Genomic DNA, 17,608 nt, shown 5'->3' with positions numbered 1-17,608 from the left:
CCGGTACTTTGTGATAACAGGTATGTGCATAAGAGACAACTTGTGAGACAACCTGTGGTTATACTAAGTTAGCACAAAGATGAAGATCAAGATGGAGATCAAGTGGAGATCATGATAGAAGATTCAAGGATAACGATTTATATGTTTTACTCAAACTGTTATTTGATTGTTATAACCAATATTTATTGATTTTGTGATGAGTTACCATAGATCATGATGAGTTATCCCACTGACACTTTTGACAATAATTTTTGTGATGAGTTATGATCATTTGACTAGTTACACTGCACCTAGGAAATTATGTTATGATTTCCTTAGGCCGACATGGAATCTAAATGTCTATATATTGACATCTTAGTAAATCATTTTTGATATGATGGTATGCATGAAGAGAGAAATATTTTGATGTTGAAGAGAGATAAGTGTTAAGATGAAGAGTGTGTTGTATAGCAGTGTTGAGAATGTTTAGAAGGATCTGATCAAGCAAGTATTGTTCTATTCAAAATAAATCAAACCATTCTTGTTGTTTTTCTAACAATTATAGCAGAATCAAATCCCCTAACTGGGTAAGCTCTAACAAGCTTCAATCTACAAATCCTCTAACAGGGTGATCCATTAGTTTGGATTCAGAAATCCTCTATCATAGGTTACTCCTAACAAGGTACTACCTTTAATAGAGTATAAGCTTATAATCAAGCTTTGGGATCTCTAACAAGATTCGCTCCTAGTAGAGCCCTTTGTAGACCTTAACCGGTCAGTTATCTATTACTATAGATAGTTAACTTGTGAGTTCCATCTCACCGTGGTTTTTACCTATTTGTGTTTTCCATGTACAAACACTTGTATTATGGTGGATGTTTTACTTATTGTGGATGTTGTTATATCATTTTGGATTGCCTACATTGTGTTCAAAAGTTTTGTTAGGTTCATCTACCAGTTAGTGTTTGAATTAATTTCATTTTTGGTGTCACTGATTCAACCCCCCTCTTAGTTCTTTTCAAGTCCATCAATTAGTATCAGAGCCTAACTTCTTTGAAGCCTAATCACTTAGAGGGGAATCTTGAAACCACCATGGGGGATATGAGTTATCTTGAGATGGCTAGAGAGCTAGAAGCTAGCAAAAATGAGATAGAAACCCTAAGGGTCAAACTAAAAGCTTCACAAGTCAAAAGAAGAGAGCTTATTGAAAAACTGTAAAGATATCTGATAATAGTTCTTTAGATGAGGCCAATATTGATGCTTTAACAGAGAAAGTTGAAAAGTTAAATGGTGAGAAGATGAACCTAAGGAAAGATCTGGAAAGTCTTACTATCTGCATGAGTCAAAAATTGGAAGCCAAAAGAGTTGCTGAAGATCCTATCAAGGAGAGAGATCGTGAGATTGCCAAGATCAAGCAGGAAAATACCACTATGCATGAGCATTTGGTTGTTGAAAGAGAAGAGAAGGAAAACCTATAGTTAGATCTTGATTTAGCATCATCTCTAAGAGAGAACCTATCAAAGTATAATGAAGATCTCATAAAATAGCTTACCGAAGTCAATGAGAAACTGGAAAAGTTCAACAGAAGTTCTACCATGTTGGAAGACCAAATTCAATTACAAAGGATGAAAGGTGATACCTCTGGACTTGGTTTTCACACATCTAAAAGAGGTGAATCCTCTAGTACAAAGAGTTTTTAGGGGTCCCATAGATACTAAGAGGGGGGGGTGAATTAGTATCTAACCGGTAATAAGAATTTCTTAAGTTAAAACATCCAGAACATAATATAACAGTGTATCGGTATGCAAGAAATAGTGCAATAAACAAAATCAAGAATATCCACATGAAAAGTACACCATAACACAAGATGTTTAACGATGAAACCCGGTGTGGGAAAAACCTTAGTGGGATTTGTGACCCACAATATTCACTCACTGGCCAATAAGAGAATATTACTTACAATAGGGGCCTGCACATGCAGGAAGGCCAACTGCCTAGAGCTCACTGCTAAATGGGAAGTCACACTGACTTACAATAAGGATTATACTAATCCAATGACTTGTACTACTTTACAATAGCATCTTCAATTCCAAATTTAGTACCGGTTCCTCCTCTATTCTTTACATATACCCTTGACCTATATTTCGCACATTAGGTCTACCTAATATTTTCCTTAATGCTTCCACTTCACTCCTACAAATGTCTACAATGATCTCCTTTATATATAAGAGTCATTTTACAATTTTCCAAGTTAGCTTACAATAATAAACAAAATATTACATAACAAAAATCCTATCGGCCTCTGTGCCGGTATACTTGTTTTCTTTTGTGCCGGTGTCGGTGTCCTGAGTGCCGGTGTAGAGTGTGATCTGCTGATGTTGGTGCACTATCTTGCCTGTGTAATACTTTGCCAATATGATATCTTGTCGGTGCCATAGGATTGCAAGGTTGCCATCAATGACAAAACCTTCAATCACATAAAATGTCTCATTGGAGTGTTCATATGCCAATAATCTCCCCCTTTGGCATTGATGGCAACACTCATAAGAAATTTCAAAAAGTATCCAAAAATGTGTAGTCCAAAAATGTTACCAAAAATGTGAGAGCTCCCCCTGAGCATATGATTCCTGTGTTTTGAATTTTCTCATCCCACTACTTCCCCTTTGGCATCAATGACAAAGGTTGTCGAGATGTCAGTAGAGCTTGTAGTTGCATCTATCCATAACCTCAACCTTGTAGCTAGGTAGTTATTATCTAAAAAAGATCTCCCAAAATTAAGTTTATACTATCCATAAACTTCTTACTATCCTTTATTGTTGTCTTAGTTCTCTTTACTGTACCGGTGAGATGCTACAAATGCTCTACCGGTGTTTTGATTCCCTGTGTTAGTGCCTCAGAAATTTCCTTCTGCAGAGATGCTAAATAGTCCAATCTTGGACTTAGTTTAGATCTCAAATGTTTTGCCTTGTTTATTATTCTTTCTTTTTCCCTTTCTAATTTGAGTAGTTCTTCCTCAAAATTTGCTATCTTCTCTTCAAAAAATGATAGTGAATCAGGTGAGTTGACAAAGTTGTCTACAAGTTTATTTATCTCATCCTGTGCCTTGCTTATTTTCTTGTCAATATCTATAGTCAAAAATTTTGTTTTACAGGTATCCTTATACAAATTTTTGTATTCTTTCAACAAACTACATAATTCCGGTAGAAGTGTGTCAAATTCTCTGTTACACTTCTTTATTTCCTCATCAAAGAATTTTTCTTTTTCTTTTTCTACCTTATCCTTTACTGACTCTTCCTTTATTTTTTCAATGTTTTCAGAGATATATTTACACAATGTATCCAACTGTCCTAAAGAATCTTTATTATCTATATTACAGTTGGGAGCTATTACCTTCAAAATTGGTATGGAATCATCAAGTGCTTTATAAGCCTGTGAGCTGCAATCAGTTATTTTCTTGATAGAATCAAGTAATACCTCAGTCACATTTGTTGACTTGAATGTTGATGATGATCCAACAATCTGAGTACCGGTAAAAGTAACCATGCTTGTATTGACCTCTGGTACGTCAGTTTGTGTCTGCATTTCTCTTAGCACTGGTTTTCCTACTTCACTAGTTACAGGTGGCACTGTTTCCTTATGTACCTATTTCGGTTGATGTTGTTCCAAAGCCTTTAGCTCTGATGGTTTCTCTAAATGTTGTGTTGTCTCTATTTGTGACTCAGTCTCTACCTTTTTCTCTTTATCTTCAACTGGTTTCTCTGTTTCCCCTGCTACCAGAGGCTCATTAGCCATATCTGACTTATTAGTTGTATCTTTATCTACTATTATGTTGTTCTTCTAAGTATCAACATTCACAGTATATAGGACTTCAAAATTAGGATTGTTATCCTCTACATCCATACTTTCTACTACCGGTTGATCTTCAGTAGTTGTTATTTTCACCGGTGGGGGTAGGTTGTCTTTAACTTTGATGCTTGGTGGTCCACAAACTTTGCCTTTCCCCTTTTCTCTATCTTTCTGATATACCTTTATAGGTTTAGTTTTCTTGTACTCTTCTTGTTTTTCTTTGTCAACTAGGAATATATCCCATCCATCTTCTATTTCCTCTATCACTTCAGTAACTCTTCCTGCCATTAGTGAAATATGTCGGTGTGCAGTAGAGAATACTGACCGGTTTGCCTGAGCAATCAAATCATCAATTTCTTTCAGAGAGTTTACCAGATATACAACAAGTAGCTTCTCAATTTTTATTTTCTTATCTAATTCTATCACTACTTTCCTTCTGGCCTCAAGTCTTTTGAATAAATCATCAGGAATTTCATTTGCTACTTCCATCAAAAATTTCTTGTACATGTCCATATGCAATATAACACTGTTCTCAACTTGCTGTTTCTCATCAGCAGTTAGAGTGTCATAAATTTTCTCTATGTTCTTTAGTTTTCCTTCCTCTGTGATTTCATTTAGCAGTACATCAAGACGTGCCAAGTCTTTGTTTGTCCTTTTCTTCTTCTTAGGTGTCATCTTCTTCTTTGGTGTGGCCTTTCTAACCAGAGATCTCACTGCTTGTTGCTTTTGCGTTGTTCTTCTAGGTGAAGGTGTGGTTGCCGGTGAGGGATCTCTTTTTCTTACAACTCTTTTAAAAGTTGCTGACATGTCACCTTCTGAAGAAGTACCTACCAGTGATAGGTGAGTTTCAGGTTGTGGAACTACCAACTCATCCTCTGTTATGCCAGTTTTCTTCAATACATCTTCCTTAATGGCTTGTGCTTGTCTGGACCCTTTCCTTACAAATGCCTCAACCTTCTTTACTCTTTTCTTTGATTGTATTTGGCTTTCTATAGTCTCAGCACTACCAAATACTTCTTCCTTAGGTTCATTGGGGGCTTCCAGAAGTGCTTTAGCATATGTTTCAACTATGTGGTCATCTGTTTCATAGCCCATCTCGGTTACCCAAATTGTCCTTGGGATGACTGCTTCCATCCAGATTTCATCTTTCTTAATAATAAAGCATATATCATCTTTGTATTTGTCTACTATTTTCTAAGATAACCTTATTCTTTTCTTCATTTTGGTCTTTAATGCTTGAAAAAAGTCATGAATATTGTTCTCCTTGTTCTCACCCATGCTATTGAACAGTTCAGTCAATTATTTTCCTACTGGCATGTCATATCCAAGTTCTTTATAACCTATACCGGGAACCTATTTTTTTATGTGTAGCATTAGGCATACTAACAGATTTCCAAATTTGAAAGTTCCTTTCTTGTCCTTCTTGATTTTTCCAAGGTTGTCAATTAGTTCATCCTTTAACCATTCACATATGTCAATTTTTGCATTGTCTGTTACCATATCATAAGCACTCTTAATGCATAAACTTGAAACTAAGTTAAGTCTATTTGCATGAGTGGCTTTATAACCTAATATCATACTAATGAATCTCACATTGATATCTTTTACATCATTAACCCTTAGAGACCTCTTGTCAAATGTTGCACCAGTTAGTTTTGTAACTAGGTCATTGGGAACCTTCTTGGTTTTATCTGGTCTCTTACTGGTGGTCGGTAACCCTGTGACAACTTTCACAGCTTCCTTGGTGATCTTATGGATTGCATCTAACCAAAAAAATTCTCCATGTACTCTGCTTAAAACTATCCTAATCACATCCTTAGGAAATTCAGGAATGGTGAGGATTTCTATAAATCCTAGGGTTTCAATAATCTTGTGTTCATTTTTGACATTGTCGATATCATCACATATCACAGTTTTATACATGGTTTTGATTTCCTCATCTCCTAACTCTTGAATGTTGCAGTGGATGTACATTCTGGGGTCTTCAGCATATACAACTCCCTTAGGGATTTGAGAAAAAGCACCTAAGGTATCATCCTTCTTTGCTATATCGAAAACTAACTGAAATACGGGCCTAGGTCTTTTAATTACTTCAACAACTGTAGGGTTTGCTATTCAATTGTAGAGGTGGATGCCATGATTAAACACCTTTTACTACCTTGGGTGGATGTTTGCTTGGAGTGTGCTTGCTTCTTGCTCGAAATGCCTTAGCTCAGAATCTTTGCACTCTCTGAAAATTTGAAATCATGGTGAAATGAAATGGAGCCAAAACCTTATTTTTATAATGTCTTTTCACCATCTACCACATTAATTGCATGCTGGTAATAAGTAATTTTCAACTTCTTATCTCTAACCGAGGGAATAATTAGCACATGTGTCATTTGATTACCAAACCCTCAAAGAAATTTTCTTCAATTAGATGAAGAACTTCCTACCGGTGGAGCACTGCTCTGTCCTGTCGGTGAAGCATCACTTTGTCCTACCCGTGAAGCATTGGTTGGTTCTACTGGTGGAGAAGTATTCCCAATATTTAGATCAGCTTTTCTAATCCATTGTTTTGAGAATTCTTGCTTAACCTCTTCAACTTTTTCTTTACCTTTCAAGCTAGCACCTTTGTTGTCTATCGATGTTCCTTTACTTCTACAAAATTTAGCAATATGCCCAATCTTGTTACATGCATAACAAGTTACATTATTCTTCTGAATAGCTTTCCCATAACCTATGTCAGTTTGTGTTCTGCGTTGATTTGATAAATGTCCAAATCTTCCACAAACATAACATCTCACATTCATTCTATAGTTTTCAGAGTTGTGACCAACTTTGTTGCATTTTGAACATTGACCGGTGGGTGTCTTGATATTTTGATAATTCCTAGATCTACATTCATTTTCTCTATGACCATACTTATTATAGTTAAAACATTTTCTATTGAATTTATAAGCATTAGGTTCTGTTACCGGTTTGCTGTGATCTTGAGTATTTGCAGTACCAGAGCTTTCACCAACTTCAAAGCCAATTCCAGAAGTGTCACCTTTAGGTTTTTGATTCTTCAGCAAGGTACCAAGTTCCTCTAATCTTTTCTTGAATTTTTCTTTGTGTTGATTTGCAGTTTCCAGTTCTCTTTCCAAGATTTCTTTTTGTCTCATCAATTCATTCAAGTCATTCTAAGTATGCATCAGATCTGTCTTCAACATGTCATTTTCATAGCTAAGTCTTGTGTTCTCATTTGCTACATCTCTTAGTCTTCTAGTCAATTCTTCTTCATTCTTCTTCATATCCTTGATCTCTTTGCAAAATCTCATAGTCATATCCTGCATTTTATTTTTTGTTGTCATGATCTCTTGTTTCAATTTGCTTATCATATCATTAAGTGATTCCTTTTCATCATTCTCATTTTGCAATTTTTCAGAAAGTTCTCTTCTCTAATTTCTTGCAATAGTAAAATTTTCTTGAAGTGCCTAAATGATATCCTGAGTTGCCCTTAAATCATCTTCTAATTTGATATTTTTCAATTTCTCTGCATCATAGTCTGTAAGAGCTCCTTCAAGTTGCTTCATCAGATTTTCCATCTTTACTAGTGTCAAGATCTTCCTCAAGTTGTTAGGCTTTTGAAAATAGAGGACCAAGCTCTGATACCAATTATTAGGGGTCCCACAAATACTGAGAGGGGGGGGTGAATCAGTATCTAACCAGTAATAAGAATTTCTTAAGTTAAAACATACAGAACATAATATAACAGTGTACTGGTATGCAAGAAATAGTGCAATAAACAAAATCAAGAATATCCACATTAAAAGTACACCATATTACAAGATGTTTAACTAGGAAACCCGGTGTGGGAAAAACCTCGGTGGGATTTATGACCCACAATATTCACTCACTGGCCAATAAGAGAATATTACTTACAATAGGGGCCTGCACATGCAGGAAGGCCAACTACCTAGAGCTCACTACTAAATGGGAAGTCACACTGACTTACAATAAGGATTATACTAATCCAATGACTTGTACTGCTTTATAGTAGCATCTTCAATTCCAGATTTAGTACCGGTTCCTGCTCTATTCTTTACATATACCCTTGACCTATATTTTGCACATTAGGTTTGCCTAATATTTTCCTTAATGCTTCCACTTCACTCCTACAAATGTCTACAATGATCTCCTTTATATATAAGAGTCATTTTACAATTTGCCAAGTCGGCTTACAATAATAAACAAAATATTACATAACAAAAATCCTGTCGGCCTCTATGTCGGTATACTTGTTTTCTTCTGTGTCGGTGCCAATGTCTTGAGTGCCGATGTAGAGTGTGATATGCTGATGCCAGTGCACTATCTTGTCTGTGTAATACTTTGTTGGTATGATGTCTTGCTGGTGCCATAGGATTGCAAGGTTGCCATGAATGACAAAACCTTCAATCATATACAATGTCTCATTGGAGTGTTCATATGCCAACAAGAGCAACACTCTTAAGAACAAATCTTCTCATAAGATCAAGAAGTCTACTATTAAGAGGATATTTAAACCTGTTTGTTTTGTTTGCCATAAACCTAGTCACACTACAAATGTTTGTAGAGACAAACCTAATAGAAATGCAAGCTACAATACTAATGCTAGGCATATGTCTAAAAAGTTTGAAGGTCATTGCTTCACATGTGGAATGTATGGACATAGATCTATTGAGTGCAGATATGGAGAAAATAGTCATGTACCACATATACATCCAAGACTAAATGGCAACCGGATGAGGAATTTTGACAACTAGGTAAACTTGAACTGGCAAAGACCCTATGACAACCGGTTTAGTCCGTTTGAGATGTAAAAGGTAACAAATGTTATTTGCACCATCTGTAATAAATTTCGTCATGTGGCTATGAATTGTAGAAGAAGAATAGGAAGAGGAAATGCAGGACCTTGGAGATCATTTGGTATGGCTTACTATCACTATAACAAACTGAGGCACTTAGCAAAATTCTGCAGATCTAGAAATAGCAAACTGATCAATTCTTCAAAAGATCAGAAAGGTAAACAAAAAGTTAATGTTGAAGAAACAAGAGAGGAAATGAACCACATTTGGAAGAAAAAGAGTGATGACTCACTGATAGAGGAAATTGTTCCTTCACCTAGTGCAGAGAACCCTGCACTGGTGAACTAAGCCTTGTCTAATAGATAAGGGGAACTTAAATGACAAATCCACCTCCAGACCCCTTGAGATGAATGAGTGGTAAGAAAATTTTGGGAGTTTGAAATTTTGGTAACTTTTGTTAAAATGTTATCAACTAGTTTACTCCTTGAGCGGTGAAATTAGGGTTTGCAACCCTAACGAGTAAGCATTTAATGCAGTAGGTAAACATGATAAAAGTGAATTTTTACTTTGTCATTTTTACCCTAGCACATTTGAGAAATAAATTTGGAGCACTTACTGAGAATAGAAAGATTGTTGGTTTTCAATTGTCAAATTGCTTTGTGACTTGTGTAATAAAGTTGAATTGAAGGTTGTCGAAAGTCAAACTGGTGTGCACTTGGGCATTCAACCAGTGAGCAGGGCAGCGTGTGTGAGAACAAGCTATTTATTTGAACATCCTACTTTGAATCTTGTTCATCTGTAATGGCATCATCTTCAAAATCTATAGAGAGGTTAATGATTACTTTTGAGCCTATGGAAGTTGTAGTTACTGAACAAATTAGGTCATACAATGCACTGTCACAAGTTCTGAGTGGAGTTTTGGTCAAAGGTGATTTATCTAGTTATATTGACTGTAAGATAGAAGATCTAGGATCTCTATACATTTATACTCAGTTGAAATCACTTTGTGATGAGAACGGAAAGATTGAAACAAAGTATGCTAGGGTTTTCGAAAAGGGTTTTCATAATTCCACTTACTTTCTTGAATATTTTGATGAAGAGAATATCAGAATCATTTTGAGTCGATTTCATGGAGAGAACATGTATTTGGAGAGAACTCACACAATAACCAAGGAAGCCATTTAGGTTATAACTGGTTATTTCTCAACCGATGAAGTACTTGTTCTAAGATGAATTTCAAAAGATGCGGTATTTTCTTTAACCAGTTCTACTTTTGATAAGCATGCCTTTTCTATTAACAATATTAAAGACCCTACAATGAAACTAGCAGCAATGGTGATAGGCTACCAAGTATTTTACTCTACTAGACTAAATAGTGTTCCATCAGCAACAATTCATACAACGTACAAGATGATAGTTGAAAATGAAGATTATGATCTTTGTGAGGTAATTAGAAGACAATTGTTTCTGAATTTGCAATCTATTAAAAAGGACAACACTCAAAAGTTCAAATATGGTCATCTATTAGTTGGGTTATTCTTCTATTTTTAGAACTTTCTATCGAGAATTGGAGACATTGAATGGTCAAAAGACCTATTGGTGACTGCACAAATCAAGAACAACATTAAGGTTGTAAGAAATACTTTCCCTGCAACTATGAATAAGTATTTTAATGAATTTCATAAAAAGATGAGCATGAGAATGAGATTACCAGAAGATGTGGTAAGGAACTTTGCAAAAGATATAGTCTTCACTGTTACCACTGACTTTTGCTTGATTCAAGCAATTGAGCCAAAAGAAGAATAAATGGAAGACATGAGTTATGAGGTGAAATATGATCTACTGGTTGAATATGCTAACAACCTATTAGCATCACCTAAAGACAAAAAGAAGGCAAAATTGGACATTGTGGCAGTCTAGGATGCACCAATAGAAACCAGTACTGCTCATGTTACTAATGTGAAAGGAAAGAAAAAGAAGTCTGAAGAAGCACCTCCAGTGATAAAGAATACAAGGGTGACTCAGAGTATCTAGACCAAGAAGGAACTGATACCTAAGGTATATGAAAAGAAGGAGAAAGTTACAAGGAAGAGAGGCAGAAAGCTAATTTTGCAAGCAGAGTCTAAGGGTACTGATACTGATGAAGAACCAAAGAAGATGAAAGCTACTGGTAGAGTAGAAAAGATAGTAAAGGAAGTGCCAAAGGTAACTATACCTATTAATATAGATACTTACAAGCCTGATACCCATTTTGAAAGAATAATGAAGACACTAGGGAGGAATAGGTTTGACAATGTCAAAGAGTATTTTGATTCCTTCATTGAAGATGAGAAGAAGCAAGTCATTCAATAGGTAATTACTCATTTGTGTCATTATAGTAGATTTCCACATGATCTGGAAAAGGTTATTTCAATCTCTTTGTACAATATTCTTTTGGATAAATGGGAGGAAGCTATAAAATTGGAAAAAGAAATTATTGATGAAATATTTCTACAATATTTTACTAATTTGTCTATGGATGGAATTAGTGCTTTAGTTGATCAGTACAAAGCACATTTTTATTTTAAAGCAAGAAGATTGAAGCTTCTTAATATAAAAAGGGAAATTATTAAGACTGAGACACATAAGATAGCCTATGAAATCAAAAAGATGGAAGAACTCATCCATTCCTCTAAAAATAAGGATAATGTTGTCGATGTTGTTAATAGACTGGAAATGGATGAAGGAGAGATTGTTCAAGAAGATGTGGTCTATCCTGTCAAGGATGACACTAGTATTCATTTTATTGATGATGTTCAAGATTTAGTTGATCTATCTGGAGACAACACTGTACCAGATATAGAACCTCCTGCAATCACTCATATATAGGTCAAATCAGTTGAGCAACCGGCTACTCAACTAAAAGTGGTCAATCCACCGGAAATAGAACAACCAGATAAACCTCAATCTCCACCAGTCATTAAAGATAATAAAAAGGAGTCTACTGAAAAAGTTGTCACACAAGTCTTTGAAAAGGAAATGAAGAAGAATACAGAGAAAGTGATCATTAAGGTTGTATCCTCTGAACTAGCAAAGCAAAAGCAACTTGATGAGGATGATGATGATTCTTTAAGTATTTCAAGACATATTGATATGAACAACATGAGCACATTGGAAATGATGAAGATTGTAAGTGTCATGCAATCTAGAGTGCATAAGAAGAGATTGAAATAGAAAAGGGTTGAAGTTGAAACAATTCAGACTGCAGTAGCTATTTTATTTGGTCTACTATCGGAAACATCTATAGCACATCTATCTACACATATTAGAAAACTTGGTTAGTTAGTTGTAGATGCATTTGATCAAATCAAGTCACTCGAAGAAGCTGCTCAGACCTATACTGAAAAGAGTCACAAGAAGAAGTATGGAGAAAAAATGGCAAAGGATATTGATAGTGGAAAAATGGCTCCATCGCATAATAAAGATTTGTTGAGCAATGCTATTGAAATGGGAGGAAAGTTTCTAGCTTCTACTTTTAATGTTTCTTTCTTTTATTCTAATATTTCAAAAATACAAATTGAAATAGAGCAAGAGCTAGAAAGGATATGCAAGGCATATGTCCCGCTTCACGACTCAATATTTGCTTTTAACAAATATGTAGAAGATTTGCATAACAAGTTGGATATCTATGATAATGAAAAGACAAAGAGACTCTAATCTCTAAAGGAACTCAAGATTTTGCTCACATCACAAGTAGACATACTCCAGAGAGCCTACTCAAATATAGAAGCTATCCTAGCAACTCCTGAAACCTGCACATTGGATTCCATGGAAGAATTATGTTCACAGCTGATGTCTATAATACCCTAAAAATGGTCATCTAAACCATGAGCCCCTAATCTCGACAATGTCACCAAGGTCCTAACCAAAGGCAATTAAATAAATCTTGAGCACACAATTAATTTCTAAAATCATCAATGTCACATGGCAAATTAATCACTCAATATTAATTAAATATTTATTTAATTAATTAAATCATTCCAAGTAAATCATTTTAAACAATTATCTTATTTATTTTAAATAAATATCTTTTGCATATTTAATTAAATAAATCAATTTGCCATTAAATCATCAAAAAGAGGAATTAATTTGAAAAATAAATAAAAATTGTCATAAATCTTCAAAAAAGGAAACAGATCAAAAAAGAAATCAATTGAAAAAAAAAGACTTAAAAATTGATAAAAGAAATCAAATGGAGATAATCTTGAAAATCAAATAAAAAATTGAAAAAAATCTCAGAAAAGCAATTAAAACGATTAAATCTCAAAATTGAATGAAATAGAGAATAAATCAATTTTTTCTTGATTTTATCTTAATTTTAGTTCAATTTCCTTTACAACTAAGAAAAGCAGCCAATCACATCAATTCACCTGGATTGTGCTTCCTCTTGGAAAATCTTGACTACTCATCATCATTTGATCTCAGTCATTGGTTTCTTTCTGAAATTTTCTATAAATTCAGGCTCTCATCTCCTAATCAAAGATCCTAGAGAATATATTGTTATTATGTTGTTTTTGCTTTAGGTTCATTGAGAGTTTGCATTGAGATATTGCATATTAATTATTTCATATTGCTTACATCATTTAGCTTGAATATCCATATATTGCTTAAATCATGTTAGATTAATCTTGCATGTCTAGCTTAGATCTTGCATCCATTTAACTCATATTCATGCTCATATAGATTTAAAAATCCTTCGTTTAGGTGTTGTCTAGTCACTAGATAGCTTAGTAATCTGAGAGAAATCTAAACTTGCATCTACTAGAAGGCAATAAGCCAACTTGCAATGGTTTTCATTTTATCATTTTTTGATTAACTAACCCATGCAAATAATGGTTTATTGAAGTGTTGTGTCTTACAGCTTGCAGATACAAGTCCACTTTTCACACACACATTTTTAGCGCCCACCATGGGGCTCGAACCCATGACTACAATATTTCTAATGTTTCTTTAACGAATTTAATGTTTGGTTTTTATAACTAATAAACATGTGTTGAATTTGCAAATAAAAATATTTCATTTTGCTTGTTCTTCTGTGACCATCAAAAATGGTCTTTGTTTGGAGGGCATAACGTTTTATTCAATCATTGGATCTAAACCAGTTTTTGATAGATTTTTTATCACGGGAAAAACAGGTTTTGAAGGGACCTCGAAACCCTTTACAAAGGATCCAAAAAAGATAAAAACATTAAGAAACTAAATGAGATAGACAACGAAAAAACCAGCAAAGTACTAGACAAAACCCAACACAAAAGTCCAACACAACCAGCAACAACCAACAAAAATAGAAAAAAGATAAATTACATTATGTTTTTAAGGGCATTAGCCAATTTCTCGCTAATCCCTTGCATTTCTTTGATATTCTCCCTGAGAATTGGGATTTCCTTTGAAGAAGCCAAGGCAACCTTTTTCAAGCTCGCCCTGGTCCTTTTAGCCGCACCTCCAAGAGAACTATCCACATTCCCAGCCTCAGTAGCAGCCTCTTCAGCATCAAGGCCCACAATAGACTTGGTAGGGTTGGGACCATCAAGGTATTTGGCAATTTCCTCCATGTTCCTGGTCGCAGAGTTGAGGATATCTAGAAATAGAATTAGGAAGTTCTTCATGGCCGCCTTCCCTTCCTCTGACTTGCTTATCTGAACTTCCATCTTCTCCACCTTTTCATCCATTTCCTCTTTCCATTCCTCCAAGTTGCTTTCACCTTTCTGTCCCTGCTCTTCTTGATGATTAGCCTTTTTTTCCATTTTATTAATTCTTCATAAACCCATCTATTGAAACCCAGACGAGCATCACACTAGTTCTTAAGCTTATCTAGGATAAGCATACTAGTATTCATCTCATCACCAGCTCTATCCTTTTCCATGCTTGTATCCTCCTTATCCTTGTTTAGCTCTATTTCCATTTCCTTTTCCTCTTGGTTTTTTTGGTTACCTGGCTCCTCCATGGCCTGGTTGTTGAGATCACCAGGGATCGTACTGTGGGTAATTTCCTCCTTATTACCCTCATCCTCTTCCCAATTCTCCTTCTCATTACCACTGTCCATTCTAGATGTTTCCTTGACCGAGCTTTTTTGATCGAAATCTTTCTCTTCTCCTCCTTCCTCTTCCCCCACTTCCTCATATTTCCAACTCTCCACCCTGTTAGTATCATCGGTATCCATATCACTACCATCTTTTGTCATATACTCAAGATCAACCTCCACATCCTTATGTTTATGGCTCAAATCTGTGTCCTCCACATTTTTCTTCGCAAAGCCTTTTTTAGCCTTTTTACTCTGTTTCTGCTCATCCTTGTTAGGCCTAGAATCCTCACTTTTCCTCTTGCCTTTTCTCAGGGACACCGATAGCCTTTTGTTTTCCTGAATCACCAAAATCTTACAATTCTCATAAATGAGCAAAATAAGACCATAATGTAGCATAGGAGAAGAGGGATTCTTACTATGCTTGTTCAACGAGTGTGGCAGGGACCTGAAAAGGTAATAAGGAAGAGACACCATTTCCTCATGCCTAAAGTGGTTCAGAAGCACAAAGTGATAGGTATGGACCCTAGTGAAGCGGCCCTCCATAGTGATATACTCCATAATGGAATTAAGAACAAAACCCCAAAAAAATTTAATATTAGATGCATCATAATACCCCCCAGATGCTTTGCCTAATTTATCTCTCTCCTTATCTTTGTGCAGAAAAAGCTTCACAGCATTATTGGAGACTTTCAGGTCCCTAAAGAAATTGAGACTAGTATGGGGCATACCTATGATTATAGAGATGAGGTTCGCGTCTAGCTTGAATTTGACACCATGGATTTTGAAAGTGCCATTTTTCCAGTTTTCAGTCACTCTAGTAACCACCAAGTTATCTCTACTTTTATCATAATCCACTAGTTGATCCATGAACGATGTCATAAAATCCTTCTCCAGCTTCATCCAGACCTTGGGCATCTCCCGCCATCTAGAAAGGTTATCGGGTTCCTCTCTTCTAAGGTCACCTCCCATTCTTGAATTCATTCTGAAATTTTTCTGCTTCAACAAATTCAAAGTGAGCTTCTAGATGACACTTGGACACTTGAAAATAAGCACCCACAAAGCATGCAAATTTTTAATATTCTTATTTAAAACTTTGCCCTTCTGACAAGCTATCATCTCCTTTTTAAATTTTTGACGTTTAATCATTAATACAACCATGATTAAAATGCAATCTTTCTTTCCCCATAATTTTGTCCTTTCTAATCGGGTCTTTAATATTGAACTCAATATTATCTTCACCATTCCATATGCTTTGTTTTAGGATACAACACCAAGGTTAGCAAGACCGTTCGTGATGATATTCTTTTCCCTAAAGGCATGCTCAATAATAACATATTTAAAACTAGTTATAATTTCTCTGGCCTTAAAAATGATATTTTCGATGGACCACGAAGGCTCAACTTCACCCTTTAGGAATTTAATAATATTAAGAGAATCTCCCTCCAACCATAATTTTGCATGATTGAGATTTTTAGCAATAATCAGAGTATTAAGGGCAATCAAAGCTTCAGTATAATGGCTCATTTGGTTACCCAAAGGACTAGCAATAGCCACAAGACAACCTCTAGCAAAATTCTTGACAATTCCCCCATATCCAACATTGCCAAGATTTCCCTTAGATGCCCCATCAAAATTGGCCTTGATCCATCCCTGGGGAGGAAAGTTCCAGAAAAGACCTTTTTTGCCTTTATCCTTTCTATTTTTGCTATTCAAAAGGTTCCATCATTCATTAAAATCTTCTTTAGCAGATAATCCAGTATCAATGCCATGTAAGCATTCATGGATCCCTCTATAAATTTTATCCACCACCACTTTAGGGTTCACAATTTTTTCCCTAAAAATCCTGTTGTTACGCTCCATCTAGATGTTCTAGGTGACAATGGGAAGATTAAGTTTTCAAAGCTCAACATTCTTACAATTAGAGCTAGGGCAAAACCATTGTTGCCAGAACTCTTCCAGTGAGTTTGGAAGAACCTAGCTCAACTTCCACTTATTAAGAATTATATTCAAAATTTCCTTACTAAAAGTGCACTGGTAGAGGATATGGCAGGTAGATTCCTCCTCCCTACAGCAAAGAGAGCACCTATTAGGAAAAACAAATCTAAACTTATGGAGATAATCAAGGGTTAGCACCTTATTTTGGATAAAGATCCAAAAGAAGATATTAATTTTGGGAGTCAAATTCTTCATCCACGCTTTCGCCCACAGAGGAATCTTATCTAGAACTTTGTTATGTATAGAGACAGCTGAAGAAATAGAATATCACCCATCAGAAGTTTCCTTCCAAATCATACAATCCTTAGAATGCTCCATGAAGATTTTGGAAGAGAGCAATGTCTCCAAAAATCTTAGGCTCGGACAAACCTGGCTAAACTCAATCCACTTACCATTTCTCCAGTAGTCCCTAACAAGGTCTCCATACCTGCTTTAAAACCAGTCTTTCCATTCATTAAGAATTGGGATTTCCTCTAGTGGTTTATCCATTAGTCATCTATCCTCCCAGAATCTAATAATTCTCCCATTACCCAGTTTCCACTTTCTTCCAGAAGCAGCCTAGACTTTAGCCATTTGAACAGCATTCCAAATAGCAGAGCCATCCACAAGGAAGGAATTATCCATAAATTCTTCATCAGACGGTTGCATATGAAGGTATTTCTTTTTCCAAATGGAATTCCATTCCCTTTCCTCACCTTTCATTATCCAAATTTGTTTAGCTAATAGGGCATTATTCATAGTCATAATGTTCCTTATTCCCAGACCCCTAAAAGCCTTAGGAGTGCAAATATTATTCCAGGCAATAAGGGGTATTCTATTTTTATCTTCCACCTCTGACCATAAGAAATTTTTTTAATTTCTTTTAATTGCCTCAGCAAACTTCTTGGGGATCTTAAACATACTAAGGGCATAGATATGC

Source organism: Cryptomeria japonica, chromosome 8, assembly GCF_030272615.1.
Source record: "Cryptomeria japonica chromosome 8, Sugi_1.0, whole genome shotgun sequence".
In the NCBI taxonomy this organism is placed as follows: Eukaryota; Viridiplantae; Streptophyta; class Pinopsida; order Cupressales; family Cupressaceae; genus Cryptomeria; species Cryptomeria japonica.
Note: the sequence above shows the minus strand (reverse complement) of the source record.